This window comes from Coloeus monedula (assembly GCF_965178545.1).
Source record: "Coloeus monedula genome assembly, chromosome: 2".
Lineage (NCBI taxonomy): Eukaryota > Metazoa > Chordata > Aves > Passeriformes > Corvidae > Coloeus > Coloeus monedula.
In genome coordinates, this window is record NC_138782.1 from 13,948,396 (window position 1) to 13,968,555 (window position 20,160).

Sequence of the window (20,160 nt, forward strand, 5' to 3'; positions counted from 1 at the left end):
TGATGCTTAGAAAGAACAAAATCCATGAACTACTCCCTTCCCAAGAGCAGGCTGAAATGTAAGTGCACTCAGCTGCCCTCTGTCTAGAATATTTGAAGCCAATGGGAACAGAGGCGCTGTGAGGTGTGAAGGGTCAGGTATCGCTGTTCCCTGGTAGCTGCTCTGAGGGGATTCAGCCGGGCCCAGCAGGACTCGGTTGTTCAGGCTCGGCTTGGTGCTGTCACGAGGCAGCTGCAGGTCTTTCCTCAGGGAGTTGCAGAGTGCCTCTGTCCTCAGGGCTCGGGGAAATCAGGGCGCTGAGACAGGAGAGGCAGCTGAGGGGTCCCTCCTGGGGAGCAAGTCCTGCTGGTGGGCACTGTCTCCCAGGGAGTGGGAGCTCTGCGGCCTCAGGAAGGTGCCGCTGGCTGTGGTACCTGTGGCACTTGGGAGCTGGCGCTGTGTGGGCAATTGTCAGGTTGAGCCAAGGAGCTGTGCCCAGCTGGGGGGGCTGGGAGAAAGCAAGGAGCCAGAGAGCAGGGAATTCTCTGAGCCAGTGCCAGTTTGTACCTCATGGAAGCCTGGCTGGGAGATGGGGCTGCAGGCCGCTCCATGGCGGGGTGCCTTGCCCGGGGCTGCAGCGCTCATGGCTGACCCTCTCCTTACAGTGACCCCGCAGACGGCCACTGGTGCCGAGCGCCGAGAGGAGCCGCTCCGTGGGAAGGGGCAGAAGGACGGAGCCTCTTTGGAGCCACAGCAGTCCTTGCTCGAGGCACTCTCCTTGCTCAGCAGCGATGACTGGTAAGAAAGGCCCCGTTCACTCTGTCTCCCTCTTAGCGTTAAGGTAGGTTAGGAGAGTATCTTGCTAGTGCCTCTGAGCCCCAACAGCCCAGAGGGCCGAGGGGCACCAGTGAAACCACTCCAGAGCAGAGAGAGGATAAAGATTGGAGAGCAGCCTTTTCTTGGCCTTGGTCTGCAGCAGTGCTCCAGCTGCAGCAGGTCCGTGCTGTTTCCTTGCTTTGCCTGCTGCCCTGTGGGGCTGCAAAGGAAATCTTGAGGGAAGAGAGAAAGCTGTGGGACAAGATGATTTGCTGGCTGAAGCCAGAAGCAGGATGGCAGCAGTTTGGAGTGTAGAGATTTGGGTGCCTCAGGGCCCAGTGGGACTGAGTGAGATTTGTCTCTGGCCCCACTGCTGGCAGCAGTGGCAGGAGTCAGGGTCTGCCTGTGACCTTCCGCATGTGAGTCCCAGGAGCAGCTACAGGGAGTTCTTCTTTCTGAGAAATGCACTGAGTTGTGCTATAGAGTCACTCAGCCTGTCATTAGTCCTGAGGGGCTCATGGCAGAGGAGAAGGAAAAAGAAATAAAATCCTCTAGGAATCTTGCACTTTTGCAATTCAACTGTTTCCTTCTCACTGCTTCATATGGGCCTGAGATGTTTTGTCAATACTCACAATGTGTCCCAAACTTAGACACAGACAGAAGGAGGCCTGTAGAGGCCCAGAAGTGATAACCCCACAAATGTTAGGTGATATTGGTTGTCTTTTTGATGTCTGGGTTATCATCTACTCACTGCTCGCCTTTGCTCTGCCCTATCTTCTCTGCTTTCTCTTCCCCATTTCTGTTTGGTGCCCTGTGAGGTGCAGAGAGCTTCTGCAGCTGTGGGGGGGGTCCGGGTGACACTCAGGGATGCCCGTGGCGTCGGCCGCCAGCCCTGCGCTGCAGCCCCGATGCATCACGCGCCTTCCTGTAGCTCAGGTCCTGCACAAAGCAAGTGCTGAGAGAGGGAGTTGTTTGCACCTTGTAAATAACATGTTGCTGTTGTTTTAGGTAGGGGCTTTTGGGAAAAGCCAGACTTTCATCTGTTCTTGCCCTGGTGTGGAATCTTCTGGGGCATCCTGCTGCTTTCCTGGGGAATGTGTGAGGTGGAGTGGAGTGGGTGACAGACAGGCCTAGATTGCAGAGTGGAAACTCAGCTACAGAGTGCCAGTGCAGACTCTCACTGCTGAACTGCCTGCTGGGGCTGGCAAAGAAGGAAAATGCCCCAGATGCAGCCCAATGGGACTGTGTCTCAGGGACAGGTACAGGGAGGTGACAAGAAACAGCAGCATGGCACGGTCTCACAGCCTCCAGGAAGCACTGACATAGGGACTTCATGTGCCAGAGACTTCAGAAAGGCTGTCTTGTTAAACAGCCACAAATGAAGACTCTGAAAGCCCTCTATTTGCCTCTTGGATTTGTGTATGCTTTTGACAGCCACAGCAACCTGTGGCAGCGAGTTCCACGATTTCATCAAGTACTGCTTGAAAAGCACCTCCCTTTGTTTGACTGAGCCGCCAGCCTGGTAAATTCAGAGGGTGCTGCCTAGTTCTTGGGTGGAGAGAAAGTCAATCTTTTTGGTACTTGCCTTTCAGGGAGCTGAAGGAGAAGGGACTCTTCAGCATCAAACACCTGGCTGAGTCCCACTCAGAAGTCCTTCTTTGTAGACTTCGTGAGGTTTGCTTGGCACTTACCAACGAGGTAAGAACATTGTTCTGAATCGTCCTCTGTGCTTCATACACGGTGTGTAGAGAAGATATGTGCTTGTTCATCTCCCTGTGTGCTCAGGGACTGCCTTCATTTCTGTTTCTAGACCTTATCTTTCTCATGTCTGTCAGCTCTCTATAGGATCTGTGTGCACATGTAGCTCTATTTACTGGTAGGTCGGGCATCTGACACTCTCCTCTTGGAGCGAGCTGCCATTACAGTGCAACGTGCAAATGCAGAAACGGAGACACTAATTCTGTTATTTGCTGCAGTCCAAATCTCTGCCCAAGCTGTAATTCAACACTGCCAATTAGTCTGTAGACTTGAGCCTGTGTTTTCTGTTTCCTGGCTGAGGGCTTCAACTGCTGCTGTTGCTTTTTCAAACAGGAGCAAATGACTCTTTTGTCTTTATGACTTGTGCCTTTATGGCTTGAGAGCAGCCCTTGCTTTAATTTGTTTCTTTGTTTTTTGAATGAAAGGGCCTAAAACCAAAGCAGTGGACATTCCAGAAGAGTTAAGTAGAACACTTTAAGTGAAAGAATATGTTTTAGGCCTGCAGGAAGCAGGCCTGAGGCCTAGCACAAGTAGGTGCCAGAGTGAAGTGCCTTTCTGTGCTTGGGCTCTTCTGCTCTGCCTGTGCTTTTGTGTTCCCCTGGACACAGCGGGAAGTGTTGTCATTTCCTGGGACTTTTGTCTAAGGCAACTGGTTTTCTTTTCAAGGTGATTCTTATGTTTCCCCTCATGACTTCCCCAGGTGACCAACCTTCGCTCAAAGGTGTCTTACTCTGCAATCGTCACTCTTGGAGAGCTCTTTGTGACCTTGCAGAAGGACATGGACTCGGAGGTGGATGAGGTTGCTCGGGTCCTTCTCCAGATGGTGTGGAACTCCCCAGAGTTTGTTCAGAAAGCAGCCAGTCACACCCTGGGAGTCATGGTGGAGCATGTGACTCCTGCACGAGCAATGACTGCTCTCATGGACAGTGGAGTCCAGTAGGTTCTTCTTCTCTTAGTGATATTCTTCATCTTCTGTTGTGTGGGGGGGAGAAGGGCTGAGAGAGAATGGGAATGGTGGGAGGGAAGGGTCCTGTATCCTGCATCTCTGTGAACTCAGTGACTTGATTCTCCAATCAACCTCACTTCTTTCCTCTTGTCACCTATTTCTGCCCTCGTGCAGCCGTTTAGTTGACAGAATCACAGAGCTGTAGAATATGCTGAGTTGGAAGGGGCCCATCAGGATCATTGAGTCCAGCTCCTGGCCTTGCACAGAACAAACACGCCAAGGGTCACACCATGTGCCTGAGAGCGTTGTCCAAAGGCTTCCTGAACTCTCTCAGGCTTGGTGCTGTGACCACTGCCCTGGGGAGCCTGTTCCAGTGCCCAGCCACCCTCTGGGTGAAAAACTTTTTCCTGATATCCAACCTCAACCTCCCCTGACTCAGCTTGCTGCTGCTTCCTGGAGTTCTCCCAGTCTGTCCGAGTTGCCTAGATGTGGTGAATGGCGGGCAAGTGCAAGTGCCTGCAAAGGCTAAGGATAGAGCCCTGTGGTTTTGTGGGAAGAGGGACAATTGCAACTGCAGCTGTGAGCGCTCTTTGATATTTCACAGCCCTAACCACAGAGGCCCTGGGAAAAACCATGCATCCTCATTATGCCATTCACTTGAGAAGTAAGGAGGGTTCTTGCTGCGGCATGGAGCACATGGGGGAGAACGTGCTGGGTGTGGCCCAGCCTGCACAGCAGGTGCAGCTCCTGCCAAGAGGAGTCTTGTAGGACTGTCCTGGCCTTAGAGCCCCACTTGCTATTCCAACTGATGTCTCATGTTAGCCTTGAGATGATGAATCACTGTACAGGCACCTTCACAGGCCGACTGCCATGGGACAGCTGAAGCAGGTGCTGCCTTAAGTGTTGGTGCTGGGCCTGATAGTCCCCAAGAGACACTGTCTAGAACAGGACAACCTGGCTAAACTGACTGCCACCCTTTCCTCAGCTTTGGAAAAGGGGCAAACGTTCAGATGTATCTCTTGCCAAGCCTCACAGAAGAAACTGGCTGCATTGCTGAATATTCTGCAACTTCACGTCCCACAGCGTGTTTTCCCTGCATTTGTTTCTTTCCCAAGGTCTGCAGATTTGGGGGTAAATGGGTGCAAATATCCTCAATCCTGCTGCGGCTGTCTGTGTAGTGGCTGGCCCCTGATGGGTCAGCCTGGGTTGTCTAGTGCTAACTTTGTGTTTCTCTGCGGACAGAACCTTCTACAGGTGTCCCAAGTGTCAGGGAGAGCCCAGGCCTCCTTCCCCCAGCAATGACAGGGAGCATGCTCTGGCCAAGGCCTGCGCTGTGTCCCTCTGCTCCCTGTGCCCCAGTGTCCGCTCTCTTCTTCCCAGGAGCCGCCACGTCCAGGTGCGGAAGTGCGCGGCCCAACTCCTCCTGTCCTTGATGGAGAAAACTGGAGTCACGAAGCTCGCAGGAACGCCCAGGGCTGAGAGGCTGGCGCACGCGGCAGGGACGCTTGCTCAGGACTGTCACAAGGACACAAGGTAATGATCTTCATTTCACCTCCTAAAACAGGAAAACTGTTGGGTGTCTGGCTGTAAAGGGCAAAACCACAAAAGAGTGGAAGCTAAAGGAAATATCAAGTTCCCTCACTGTGTGGATGAGGTTCACAGAGTCACGGAATACGCTGAGTTGGAAGGGACCCATCAGGGTCATCGAGTCCAGCTCCTGCCCGTGTGCAGGGCCCCCCAAGGGTCACTCCATGTGCCCGAGAGCATTGTCCAAAGGCTTCTTGAGCTCTGTCAGGCTTGGTGCTGTGACCGCTGCCCTGGCTTGTCTGGGGAAATGACTGTGCTGGGGAACCTGAGGTTGTCCCGCAAGAGGGAGCATTGCCAACTTCCTGGGACTTGAATGATTCCAGGGGTCTTTAGCCAATGTATTCAGTCTTTCTAAACCTCTTCTGCAGATTCCTATAATGCTCTTCTCTGTGGCTGAATGACCTCCAAATTGCTTCTTGAAGAGAACTGTGGTTTCCTAGTGGCAAAATCAACCCAAACCACCCAAAAAAATCCCCTTACTTTGAGGATTCAATTCCCATTAATAGCTGCCAAGAAGGCATGAGCAACTAGCTGTCCCTGTGCATACATATGGTATAGAATAATCAAAAGCAAGCATGAGGCATTTGGTCCTGGCTTCCCTGCCAGTTAAAGAAAGGCAAATTCCTGTGCAATGGCAGCAAGACACTGCTCATAAGCTCAGACTCAAAGCAGAGGTGTTTCGCTTGTTCCCTGGGATCCTTCGATGCCACAGAAGCGCACCCACAGTTTCAGAGTGAGATTGTATTTTTCTGTTGCCCCACGTTCTCCTCTTGCCTCTTGTGTTCAGCTGACAGCACTGTGCAGTGACAAGTGGAGGTAAATCTCTCTCTTTGCTGAGTAGGTAATGCCTTCTCATGCAGGTATGGCAGCTGCTGAGGTTAAGGTATCAGCTATTTCTGTTAACACTCCTCCTTTGCTTGTTCACCTTCTTTTCTTTCTTTCTTTCTTTCTTTCTTTCTTTCTTTCTTTCTTTCTTTCTTTCTTTCTTTCTTTCTTTCTTTCTTTCTTTCTTTCTTCCTTTCTTCCTTTCTTCCTTTCTTCCTTTCTTCCTTTCTTCCTTTCTTCCTTTCTTCCTTTCTTTCTTTCTTTCTGTCTTTCTTGTTTTAGGCATTATGGACAGGAGATGGTGAAAATGATGCTGAACCACCAAAAATTTAAAAGGCTTTTGGAACACGCTCTTTCCACCCGTGACCTGGAAGATATTCTGGCAAGAATGAAGAAGAAAGTAAGTGCTTGGTAGGAGAAATGTCTCCTTTGTGCAAGTATTGCCACTGCTGATATGAGATCAAACATACCTAATCTTATCTCATTCCTTTTCTGCCAAATCATTTTGCTCCTGGGAGTGAACTGTTGATCCGCAGCCTGTTCATCTGCAGAGCACAAAGGAATTGATAGTGTTAGGGGAAGCGTGGGGTATTGGATATTTTGAATATCGGCCACAAACAGGGAAGGGAAAGAGGAGAAAATGGGTTTACATTTAAGCATAACCCCCCACCCCACTATCCCTACTCTGCCCCCAGTGACGCAATTAAGTGAGAACAGTGCTTCTGGAGATAACAGAGTCTTTGCAAAAGACACCGGAAGCAGTAGTGCCAAGAAAATTTCCAAATATACAAAAGATGTCCCAGTCAATCCCAATTGCTGCAATTACTGTCTGTCTTCTGGGAATACTGCCCTGCTGTCATGCCCTGTGGAGCTGGAAGAAGCTTGGTGAATTCAGCAGCATCCAGTGGAAAATCAGTTGTTTGCCTGGGTTTTTTTTTTATTCTTTTTACCTACGTTATAGAAGGGAGTGTGCCTTTGTGCAGCAACAGGGAGAGTGAGTGTGGAACCAAATCAACTTCCAACACAATGGGCCAACCTCCAAAGAGTCCAAATTTTTCTGCAGCTTCCTTTAAGAGCATTAGTTCCCTACCAGTTTGCATTATTCCCATTTATGCTCAAGAGGAATGAATTTGGGATTTTAGACTGCTGCTCAGTATGGTAGCAGCCATAACCTGCCTTGGGCTATTGAAAACAAAGAGTTGGCATCACTGAACCTCTGGCCTGTTTCCTTCTGTAAGTTTGGAAATGTTTGCCCAAGCCTTGGTAGCAGTGATCCTGCTTATAAGTGGTGTTTTAAACAGGTAATTTCCTATTTTACATTCTAAAGATCCATGGGGTTTCTTTATGCCTTTGTAGGGGATGGAAACGCAGAAGGATGAACACCCATCTGTCGAGAAGCCTGTGAAGAAGAGGAGCGATGGCTCGAAGAAGCCCCAGGCCACATTGCCTTCTAGTAAACGGTACTGAGCACTTTAGTTAGATGTGACAAAGCACGTGGCAAGCTTGACATGTCTCTTCCTCAGGAAAATCTTTCTGGTGGAGATGACCTGTGCCAGACATTGTTTCCTTTCCCTACAAATGCTCTATCATAAAAAATGTCTCCTTCTGCATTACGCTGAACACAACTTCTCTGGAAGGCTTTCCACAAAAAATGGGCGACAAAAAGACACCCATTGGTTGCAGCTCAGAAGATCCAGTGCAGTGGCAAGGACAGTGCTGTGGATGCCGTGAGAGGGCCATGTCTCCGCTGCCTCACTTGGGACAAGTAAATTCAAGCAGGGTTTTTTTCCTCTGAGAGCAGGCTTTTTCAGATGGGTGTTTTGATGAGAAGTCCCAGTCTAGAAGCAAGATGCCATTCCCCAAAATAGCACTTCCCATGCATGTGGTTTGGCCTTCCTGAGTCATGGTTTTCTTACCCTCAGACAGTACCAAGATGAGTAGTAAGTAGCAAGCCAGTTCCTGAGCAACTTTGGTCAACAGGTGTCTCAATGTGGACGTCTTGTCTTGACATTCCTGTCCTTCATACTGTTTGCTTGATGGACAGCATGTTTGGTTTATTTCCCCCTGTGCTGCAATCAGCATTTGAGACAGGAATTTGGTCCTTGCTGTCTCTTCCTGCCAGTGGGAGAGCTACTTGTACCTGTTGTCCTCTGATAACAGAGGGGATTTATTTAGCTCTCTCATGCTCAGCGCTGGCAGGAGAGTGACCACATGCCTCAGTAGCATAGTCAGGATCTTCCCATGCTCATGGAAGGGACAGGCTGATCCAAGAGAGTTGTTCCCAGTGGGTTTGTTAAGCTGTGGATCTAGTCTCTAGGGAAGCAATCATATGAGCGTAGTGCTGGGATGTCTGGCTTCTGTTTTTATCCCTGTTACGGATTTTCTGGATCCTTCAGATATGCCCCTATCCATCTGTTCAGATGCATCTGAGCTACTTTTCCAGATTGTCATGCCTGCTGTAGAGCCGCTTCTCCAGAGGGATGAGTTTCCTTATTATAAGACACACACCTCCCTTATGATGAGGCATTTAAACTTGGAAGTAGCGTCTCTCTTTCCTCACAAAGCAGTGCAACATGTGTACCTGGGAAGCTGTCTGGAGATAAGTGAGATGCATCTCATCCTTGGTTTTCCTGAGTAAGCACTGGTGAGAAAGTTGCTTGCAGATTGTCTCCTGTAATGATTGTCATGAGGTCTTACGTTGTTTTTCAGATCAGGATTTTCTAGCTGGAAATCACATCATTAGGAAACCTCCCCCAGATGTTCTGCTCACAATTAACTGAAGGTATGATCACCAACAGGTCCTCATTTGGTTTTATTCTCCAGGGTGAAGTCTACCTCTGATGGACGCCTCCTACGCCGCCCAAAAGCCCAGGTCACGTTACCTCCGGCTGTGGAAGAAACGGAGCCGCTCCAGAAGCTGTACAATCTCCTGGAAGCCAAGGAGTTTAAGACACGGATGGAAGGAGTGGCACTCCTCCTAGACCTGTGCAAAAGCAGCCCCCAGCTCGTCTCCACTAACAGTGTCCAAGTATGCAGGGTGTCTTCATTGTTCCTTTCCTTTAGCTCCTTTCCCAAGCCTGTAGCAGGAAAGTTAATTCAGTGTGTCTTGGCACTACATCCTGGCTGTGTGGGACAGGCTGGTGCCTCTTCCCCTGAAACATTTAATTCAGGTCCACGCTTCAGGACAAGTGATTTCAGTCCAGATGTATTTGTCTGGCAGGTGCCTATTGATGCTGTTCATCAGATGAGGACAGAGTTTTCTGCTGGTGTAACTTCTGCTGTCTCCTACTCCCACTTGGGTTAAGTGAAGGGAATCCAGCCACTGAAAGCGTGGCAATTATTCTCTAGACAAAAAAATGGGTTTGGATGGGGAAGAGAAGTATCAGGCTGGGCTGATTTAAACCAAATTTTTTTAAAAGGATACTTCTGTAAACACCATCTTGTCTTGCACAGGCACAACTCTGGTTACTCGTTTCCATCGGCATCCCTATTCCTCTTGGGAAAGACGGTGCTCACCCTTCTTGGGGGGTCTTTTTTTCTCTTTGGAAAAGGAGGAAAATGGCTAGGGTCAGATCTCTTCCTTCTCCTCCCAGTAGCTGCTTTTTCCCTTTGTCCAGAAAACGGTGCCTGATAATGTGGCTGTCAAGGACTGAACCTGCTCTAATGAGAGCGGTACAGCACATTAAATTTCAGAAGTCTACCTGCTGGGTAGACAATTGGTCTGGATCCTGGAAGAGTTGACCAGAGCCCTGCACTTCTCCAGACACAAGTTCTGAGACAGATGGAACAAAACCTGGATCTCCTCCAGCCATAGTTTTGGCAAAATCATAACTGCCCTCAGAACTTGAGGCAACTGTGTAGAAAAAGGGGCATTGCAAATATCTGGTTCTATACTTCGAAAGCAAAGATACTGTTTTGCATCAATAAATGGGATTAATTTAATGACTGAAATGTGGAGAGAAACACCATAGGAACTATCCTGTCCCCACCCAAAGCTCTTCAAAATATATGAAAATCTTTCAACCAGCATGAGGTTGCGCAACCATTCCAGAGAGTGGCCCACAGGAAAATTGTGCAAGCAAGTGCTGACCTGACAGGAAGGATCACTTTCATCTTTAACATTGCTGAGTGCTCACTTCTGCGTCCCTTCTTCAAACAAGGACATTTTAATCCAGCTTTCATGTTGTTTGTTCTCTTCACAGATTTTTGATTATTTTGTCCCGAGACTTGGTGATACGCACAAGAAAGTGAAGCAGAAGGCGCTGGACGTGCTGGCTGAAATCATAGGCATCCTGAAAGATGGCTTAAACCCGGTGATCATCTGTTTGGTTGAAGGAATAACAAACAACCTAAACTCAAAGGACCCCGGGGTTTATGCCGCAGCTGTGAAAGCGCTGGAAGAATCCATGGCTCACTTAGGTAAGGCTGAGCCCTGGCATGGACTCTCCTCAAGTGTGTCTCTGCCTCTGCGAGTCAAGAGAATGCTGAGTGCCTTGACAGCTGTTGTTGTCTGTGGAAACCTCCAGCTGACACCCACCAGAAGCTGTGCAGGTGCAGTCCTTACGCACCAGTCCCCCAACAGGCTTGAATGTGCATCCGCATTTCCCAAAAGTCCCAGGAGCCCTTGGCTCTGTGCTGCTTGTCTGAAGAGGAAGTGCTGGACTACAGCTTTGCTGGAATTCAGGGCCAAAGGGATTTTTGGAGTTTGCCTGGGCCCCATTTGACTTCCCAAATGAATAGCTTTGCTGTTGGCATGAAGGGACACCGGCACATCAGAACCTCTGCAGAGCAGCCTCCTGGAAGGCTCCACATCATAGGCATTAGCTTCATTAGGACAGCAGGATCACTTCTTTACTGCATGGCTGCATGAAGATCATTTGGGACCTCCTTTTTGTATCTCATGCAGGAAAGGAGCTCTTAGTAATACCCTGCTACTGAAACCCACCCTGGGGTGTAGCTCTGCAGTGGTTCCCAATGAAGCAGATTGCCTCCTTTGTCACAGCCCTGTGACCCTGTGAGGGACCAAACTTCATCCCACACACGTTCTGTCTCCAGGAAAAGCTTGCCATGGCTTATTAGAGTGGCAGGACTGGAGGCTTGCAGGCCAATGCAGGCAACAGCAAATTCAAACGAGACCCCCAAAACCGCAACAGATAGGCACAAGGAAAACTAAAATACATACGCCGGTCAAGTATTAGGAAATCAGTTCATTTTCCAGTCTCTCTGCCAAGATCTGATTTCACAGCTGTTACAGAAACCCACAGGCTACTGAGGCACTGAGCAGTAATAGCTCTTGTATGAGTAACTTGGAGTCTTGTCCCTAGATCCACACAGGTAACCTGACAATTTAAAAACAGCTTATCCTTCAGGTGGCAATGGAGGTGTGCATTTTGGAGCCTTCTCACCCTTTTCCATAGGGGAGAGAGAAGATCACTTCTGCAAAGCTCTGGGATGCAAAACCTTTTCACTGCTTGCGTGTGATTGAACTCTTGAGGTCCCTGATGTGAAATGTTTAACATAGCTCCTGGTACAGCAGACAACTTTGGATTTAAAATGTGAAAGGAGAGCTTTTCTTTTGGAATTTAAAATCCTCCCAAGTAGGCTGGAAGGAAAGAAGAAAAGGATTCAAAAATCGGCAGGAATTTCCTTTCTTTTACAAAATGTAGTTGCCCCTGCCCTTTCCCTCCCCACTGTCCTTTCTCTTATGACCTCAGAAGAGAGAGCAGAAACGTGTGTTTCCCTTGTAGATAAAGTATCCCTGCTGAAAGAGTTCAGCCACCGAAGGAGTGAACTGAAGGGCCAAGCTCTGCTGGATGTCACGGAGCATCTCTCAGGTATGGCCTCCCCTTCTAAGGCAAGAGGTCTTCCGAGGCAGAGTTTACAGGGAATGCCAGTGAATAGACACTAGAGTGGCTCCTCCAAATCAGGAGGTGCTGAGCTTGTCCCTCCTGCCCAATAGCCATGGAAGGTGTATTGGGCAGGTTTTCCCTGGCTGCTGCAGAGGTGTGCAGCACCTGAGATGGGGGCGGCGCTCGGCCTCAGGGCTGAGCTCTCACTGGGGCATCTCAGAAGCTGCCTCCAGGAAAGGGAGGGGCTAAAAGTTCCCAAGCTGGCTCCTCTCTTGGAAGCTCTGGGACAGCTCTGATCCTTTAGGGAAAATGGTGGCAAATGCTGTTTCAGGGGATCGGTTTGTTTTGTCGTCACAGAATTCTTGCTTTGCACTTGGAAAATTTTGAGGTGGAAGCCTGCAGTGCCTGGGGGTCACAGCTTAGGTCAAAACTCAGCACAGATGTTAGAGGCACGGATTTTGTGCAAGGCAGCCTTTGGGGGCAGAGGGGCAGAAGCAGAGTGCTGAGGCTCCCTGCCTGTGCTGGGGAAGTGCCATTGGACTGAGCACTTCAGGGTGTGCAGTCAGGGTCTTCCTATGTCAGCGTTGCCCAAAATGCTCCAAATGCAGCTGATAATTGATTGCTCAGAGGAGCTTGCTATGTCAGCAATAGCCAAGGGATGGGAAAATGATAATCTCAATATATGCTAGAGAAGACAGTGTATAGCCTTGCTTTATTTATAGCCTTGCTTTAGCTGGGGCTAAATCCACTGCTAATTATGCCAGCATCTTTAAATGCAAGGTTTAATACACCTTGTGTCTTCATTCTGAATCTCAAATGGGCACCTTCCGCGATTGGGAGTGTCAAAGGCCCTTTAAAGAGCATTTGAATAAAGTAGATCTCCAGGAATAGGGAATTTAGTTTTGCAGCTATTTTAATCTCTTTTTCAAATAAAGGAATTAAACATGAATTAGGACTTCTTTAGAAAGAGCAGATGTTCCCTCTGAGATTTAGTGGGAACAGACGGCTCTTTCTCTGCGCAAGTTGCATAGTGACCGATGTCTTTAATTGCATGTAAGCTCAAATGAACTCCCATTTTAAAATGGATACCGTAAGCCTTTTCCTGCTTAGCAGAATTGGTTTGAGGTACTTTCAGGAGGTGTTTAAATGTTGATGACTGCTGGTGGATTAACAGCATAGAGAAAATGAAGTCTCTTCCACCACAGAATAATAAATGGCGACTACATAACATTTTGCCTGGTCAGAAAATAAGAATGGTCCCCAGACCATATCAGGTTTTGGTCTCTCAGCCAAATCTGCCATGCAAGGAGCCTGTTGGTAGGAAACTTTTGTCTGTGTTTGATACAGTTCAGTTCAGAAAATGAGCAGAGAGCAGGCTTCGGAGACAGCGGGAGAGAACACTTGTGTTTTGGTTACATTTCCGTCCCCTCTGTAGCATTTTTCTCTCTCTATTCCACTATTTCAGCACACATTGTAAGAAAAAATGCCATTAACATTGTGAGGAGAAATGCCATTAAAGTTTGGAGATGCTCCAATGCCATGGCAATGGGGTCTGGCCAATTACCTAAGACACCCTGAGGTTTGAAACAGCTGTTTGTTAGAAGCCACAAAAGCCTTCTGCCAAAGACACCGGCTAGTCACTGATGTTTCAAATCCAGCTGTCAAGCAACACCCATCTCTGGTGCTGGAGTTTCCAAGTGTGGTCTAATACTGCCCTTTGCCGTGTGCCACCAAGCAAAGGGAAGAGCCAGATTAGACTTGTGGCACTTGACATCAAAGGTCACAAAAATGGAATCATCCCTTTTATTAGAAATCTCTCAACTGCCTCTCTATGGTGCATTTCAAAATCTTTGGCGTGGGTTTAGACAACTTCTAAATGGAAATAAACAGCAATTTGACATTTCAGTCTCTGTTCATGCAGAAACAGATTGTGGAATGATTTAGTAAAGGTGTGAATTCTGCCACAGGTACAAGACTCGGATCTGGAGAAATTAGTCCTGAGGGCTTGGTGGTTCTGTTTCGGGGATGTTCAGCTGCTTTGCCTATTTCTGGATCATGGGGCTCTCACTGTTATTTCACTGATCTTAGCCCGAGAGACTCCCAAAATCACAACTAGAGGTAGATCCTTGTTTGCATTAAGGCTGCTGGTTAAGAAGTTTGTGTCTCTCTTCCGGCAGCGCTTGTGGGATGGGTTTATCCCAGGAGCCCCGAAGTCGTCCAGCGCTACGCCCTGCCCGTGCTCTGGTCCTTCCTGGGGAACAAGGCGCTGCCTGTCCGAAGCGCCAATGTCCGCACTGTGGTCACCAAGCTTGCCTGCGCCCTCTACAAGGTGATGGGCGCCAAGCTGAGGAAGCACGCTGCCAGCCAGCCTCCGCATGTGCGGGAAAACCTCTCCGACATTTTGGGCTGGTGAAGGCTCGATGACCTGCAGAGAGATGGCAAAGTGCTGAGCTGGACACCTCCGGACGTGACTTCTTAGCTGTGCCAAAAATGACAGAACGCAAAGGAAGGGTGTGCACCTGCCCCCGCTCTCTCCACCCCCCTTCCTAGTCGTGGCATGGGGTGCCTGAAGCAACTTCCGATTGAGGACAAGGTGAAGGCTGAGCATGGCTCAGCCTCACAAAGAGGTAAGGCGGGAGCTGGGCCGCTCTCTGGCGGGAGGAAGGCTCTTGTGCCAGCCTAGAGAGCCTGGGCACATTGCCAGGGAACAGTTCTGCCCTGCATGTGCCCCCTGCAATGAGCTGTGCTGCTCCCAGTGCCCCGTGTAGCTGTAGGGCTGCTCAGCTGTGGGGCCGCGAGAGGAGCAGGAGGGTGCGTGTGCAGCTGAGCCATTCCTGGAAAGCACAGGCCTCTGGGCTCCCTGCTGTCCCAGGGCAGCCCAGAGGCCAGGCTGCTCCTGTGCTGGCTCTGTGCAAGTGGGTCAGGGTGTCTCCCTGGCCTGCCTCAAGTGGCTGCTGGCAGGAGCGTGTTTCCCTGTGCAGCTCTTTAGAAGTTTCCAGGTGGTCTGTCCCATTAAATACGTAGCTTCAGATGCTTTAGGTTTGCATTGCGGCCTCTGTTATATTTTGTGTCTCCACTTTGCAGGCGTGACTGGCTACAGTCTTATCAAGAAGTTTTCCTTGGACATTTCCTGTGTTCCGTAACCGATAAAGCCCTTGCCTCCTGTCCAGAAGAGCTCTCTTTCCTCAAGCTCAGGAAGAGGGTTCTGCCTGTCTGAAGAATGTTTGAAGATTTGGATTTCTACGTTAGGCTTTGTAGTTACAGATGTACATATGTTCTGACATGTAGATGTAAGTTTGAATAAATGTGTTGTCATTTTATCTTTTAAATTTTGAAAATAGATTTTCCACAGTATATCTTTTATTTTGAGGTGTTTTCTTTGTTTGTTTTAAATAAAATAATTTTTAAAAAAAACAAGCCGAGAATGTGAGACCTGCTAGCCTAGAGGTTGTCAGAGTGCAGCTGACTCAACGTGCCACTGTCTCACGGTATTCTTTCCTCACAGCGCCTCTCCTCTTCCTCTTTTGCCATGTTTTCTTCATGTCATTTGTGCTGCTGTTTGTTATTTAGCATTACAATGGGGCCACCTCTTACCATGTTTGGGGGACAATGGACCCAGAAGATCCTGTGTAGTCTACAGTTTTCTGCCTCGATGTATTCTGTGCTCACAAAAGGCCTGAGCAAAGCAACAAAGAGAATGTGCCCAAATCCCAAAGCTTTGCTCCTTTGCAATGTCAGACAGATCTGGCTCAGAGGTGTCTTCAATCACAATTCCATAGGTAGGAAGAGGACGTGTATTTCACTGGGAAAAGAGGCACTGCTTTGGAAAAGGCATCTGTATGTATATTTACCCAGGACAGCAGTCCAACGGCGTTGTTTGCAACTTGTTTGCAGAAGGATGAGCGGACTGTGAGGTTATTGAACAGGTGACAAGGGTTCCTCAAATCTGTACCCTAGCCTGGGTGCCATTCAGCCCAGAGTTATGGGATAATGGCGTAGTACATCCCACACACGTTCTGCCTCCAAGAAAAGCTTGGCTTGGCTTAATCGAGTGAAATAAAGAGAAGAGCAATGAAATGGATATTTAAACTCGTCACTTTAGAGTGATTCTCCTGCTTTCCAATGTCAGCCCTGTACCTCATGCTCCCAAGGCTTGTTACAAACGAGTGTTTGAGATTGCTTAAAAATTCACTGTCAAGGTTATCAGTAAAACCAGATTGAATATGTCCTAGGTTACAGTGTAAGATGCAACCAAGAGTATGTATTCTATTGTCACCTTCACAAGCTGTTAAAACAGATGGGGCTGTGTTCCTGATCTCCTACCATGACTCAGCCTTGATAAATCCCTCTGGGGGCTATCTCTGTTTAATGGGCAATCAATGGCCCACTGCATGACTCACAGAATTACATCAGCCCATTGGGAGATGCTCCACCCAGGGGGAGGAGCCAAGCATTCCCACCTGGATATAATCAGGCAGGATTGAAGCACAAGCAGCTCTTCCCTACTGGATTCCCAGAGGATAAGAGCTACTACTGGACCCTCTTCTGAAAACCAGATCCTTCTACAGGATCACTGCTTCAATAGGACCACTTCATCTGGGCTGCTACCACCACCCTGACTAACAGGGTGTCAGGTTGTATCCTGACTCTGTCAGTGTTCTTGTACTATTGCAATTATTTTAATTTTCCTATTAAATTACAGTTCTGTCTTGTGATCTCTCACTGGTTTGTTTTCAAACTAGTACAGAATGTTAAGTAACAGCTCAACAAAACTTGTTGGCAACATTCACACTATTACTTACTAGTCCTTTAAGGCACAACAAGGGAAAAAAGCAACAAACAAAATGCAGTCAATCAAACCAGACATGAACTGAGAACTCTCTGTGTGTGTGTGTGTGTCTGTGTTTAGACGGGTTTGACAAAGGGAGAGAAAGGACAAGGATGAAAAGGAATGTGGCCTAAAAGCTTAACAGCACTCAAGCTTAACAGTAGTTAAACTGGAGCCGCGAGGAGTGGGGGTATTGGCCCAGGATCCATTGTTATCGACAATCCTGTGAGTACAGGAAACTTGAGCTCGCTGGCTCTGAGAGGCCCCACGGGAGGTTGCCAGTGGCAGCCGCTGTGGTCCAGGAGAGCTTCGAGGGCTTCCTTTTGGACCGCTGTTTATGGGCCACAAGACAGTGGGCTTCAGTCATAAAATGCTTCATCATGGCCGCACTTTGGTCAGCACCCTGTCTTTGGAAGTGCGAGAAGAAGGATGTTATGGCATTCAGGCAAGAAAAGTATTTTCCAAGACTGTTCATAGAAAACCCCAGGAGCTGGTTAGACAGCACAAGTTCCTGGGAGCACTCAGTGTTTTGGGCAAGCTCAAGAGGAGCTGAGTCCAGGGGCTGTTCATCAAGGCTGAGGCCTAACAAGCATTTCTGAGATCACAGTGTGGCCTGACAAGGCCAGGGAAGATTCACCACCCCAGTGTGAAGCATGAAGTTTTGATGTGGAGTAAAAAGCCATGGCCCAGTGGAAGCCCGGGGCAGTTTCCTCAGGCCTGCGGGAGAATCCCACTGCAGATCCTCGTGCCACTGATTCCATCTCTCCCCACTTTTCTCAGTTCTTGGTAGCAAGGTTACTTAGGTTAGACACACAGCTCCCAAGAAGTGCTCCTGTATTTCCCTATACAATGAATTAAAGTGAGATTACACATCCCAAATCTGTGTTTTCTTTCTGGCAATCTGACTGATTGCAGGAATTTCTGGAACAACAAACTTGCTTCCTCAAATATTTTCTGTGCATGGTAATGAGCACAGAGGAAAGATTTAATGTTAAAAGCTTTGCCCAGGCAATGCTCTTTGGACAAGTTCCCTCCTTAGCTTTCCTTGGGAAGATCTGAAAGGTTCAATGATCCCAGCAAAGCTCCTGCAATGGCTGCCCGCCAGCAGAGCAGGGCTGTCAGCTGTGAACCAAGTGTTGCCACAGGCAGCAGCTTACCCAGGGCAGCAAATCAGGAGCTAGGAAGGAGCTGATCTGAAGGCCAAACCTCCTTAGCTCCTTCCAAGAGCACTGCAACAATTCCTCATTCCAAGGAGGTGCAGTGCTGGACACCAGAGCTCCGTGTGAGGACTGGACACAAGTTTGCTCCCACCGAGTGCTGTGATGGTTTCTGCAGGAGCTCTGGGCTCCTGTGCCTGCCGGACACCATGAGGAGAGAAGGAGCCGAGTACACTGATGCACCTTTGCCTCGAGCATAGGCCGGCCTTGACCAAACACACTGAAAGGTTTCCCCTTTGGCCCATGTCTCGAAACGTCCGGTCAGCTGTTTGACGACTCCGGTTGGTTTGGTGTAAAAGAATTTCCCTCAGAAGTATCTTTTCAGCTTTATACCGGCTAGCGCTTGTATTTCAATGCCTTAGAAAGCCTCGAGCAGCCTTGAGAGGTAGCAAGGGCGATCTAGCACTTTAGTAGCTCTAAAATCGGTACCTGAATCAGCTGCAGAGCAAATACCATCAGCAGAAGCAAAGAGGGAGAAATATAGCTCCCTGCCCGCTCAATTCCCTGCAGTTAGAAGCTTTCAAATGAGACAGACAACCAGAGATGTTCACAGGAAAGTCGCTGAGCTGAGTGAGAGGGCGTTTGCCTCCCCTCGACCATCTTTTATTAGGAGAAGGGGAAAGGGGAGGCCCGGGGCGGACCCGGGGTGACCGGCCAATCAGACACTGCTGAAGAGTCTGAGTTACATTTGGCTTTGCCTCGCTTGGAACAAAGGAGCTCGGAGCACATGGGCAGGAGCACGTGTCTTTGGGAGGGGGGAGGGGAAGCTCGGAACAGGCAGCAACAATTCACTATTTTTTTTTCTTTAAAGCTGGGTTGTAACTCTTAGTAACTTAAAAGTGCATAGAACAGTAACAAAACAACAGTGCAAAATATAATTGTAATCTATCGTCCCTACAACTCGACAGTACCTAGGATGCCTTTAAACTATTTCCCCAGTCAAAACTCAGGGGTTTAGTCAGGACATCTATGGTATGGAGTATCAGGACAAAGATTTACAAAACACGGTGCAAAACCTGAGTGCAAAAACTGCAACTTAACTTAAGGGATTAACATCAAAATCTGCAGTAGGGGGTTTACATGAAGGTGCAAAATCAGGATTCTTTTTACGGCGTCTCTTCCAGGAGGCAGTTTTAACCTCCTTAACTTTTGAGGAAGTGACATAAGGTTTTACCCACTTCCCTGGGATCCATCTCAGTCCTTGAGGGGTAGATACACTGGCATACCCACGTCCCCAAGTTACAAGTTTGTATGGTCCTTGGATTTTTTGAGTCTCTGGGTCCCGGATCAGGACTTGTGGATTTTCCTGCAGTTTCTGTCTCCTGGTGTTCTGGAAATGACGATAGATGGGAGGGTTTGGATCCTCAAAGGTGCCATTCAGGAAGTTTATGGTAAACAGTGCTTTGCTGAGTCTGAGGACAGGTGAGTTGAGTTTGGTGGTCCCTGATTGTTGTAGCAGCATTCGCTTGAGGGTTTGATGGGCATGTTCAACAATGCCTTGTCCAGTTGGGGAGTGAGGAATACCCGTAACATGTTGAAATCCCCACTGCTGACGAAAGTTTTTAAACTCCTGGGAGGTGTAGGCAGGTCCATTATCAGTTTTTATCTCCTCAGGCATACCAAGCACAGCAAAAGCTTGGACAAGATGTTTTTCAACATCCTTAGCCTTTTCACCTGCATGTGCAGAGGCATACATAGCACCAGAGAAGGTATCAATAGAAACGTGAACATATTTTAATCTCCCAAATTCAGGGAAATGTGTGACGTCCATTTGCCACACTTCACCGCTATTAATGCCTCTGGGATTGACCCCCATGCCCAGTGATGGAAGCTGTAGCTTCTGGCAGTTGGGACACGTTGCCACTATTGCTTTTGCCTGTGTCCGCGACAGATGGAACATGCGGATAAGAGCAGGAATATTTTGATGGTACATAGCATGGCTCAATTTTGCTTGTTCAAAAACTTGGGGGAGCTTTGGTAAGTCGGCTGATAGAACTGTGTCTGCTGGCATAGCCAGAGCATCAGCTCTACGATTACCCTCTGCAATAAATCCTGGCAGGTTTGTATGTGACCTCACATGCATGACAAAATAGGGATGCTCTCTGTGGGAAACCAGATAAATTAATTTTGAGAGCAAATCATACATTTTTTTGTTTGAGATTTCTTTTAGGAGAGCATGCTCAGCTCTAACAGTTACTCCAGCTACATATGCTGAGTCTGTGACCAAATTAAAGGGTTCTTTGAACCTCTCAAATGCTCTAATGACAGCTGCTAATTCAGCGACTTGTGGTGATCCCTGGATTACCTCGATGTCAGATTCCCACTTTTGCGTCTTTGGATTTTTCCATGTGACCA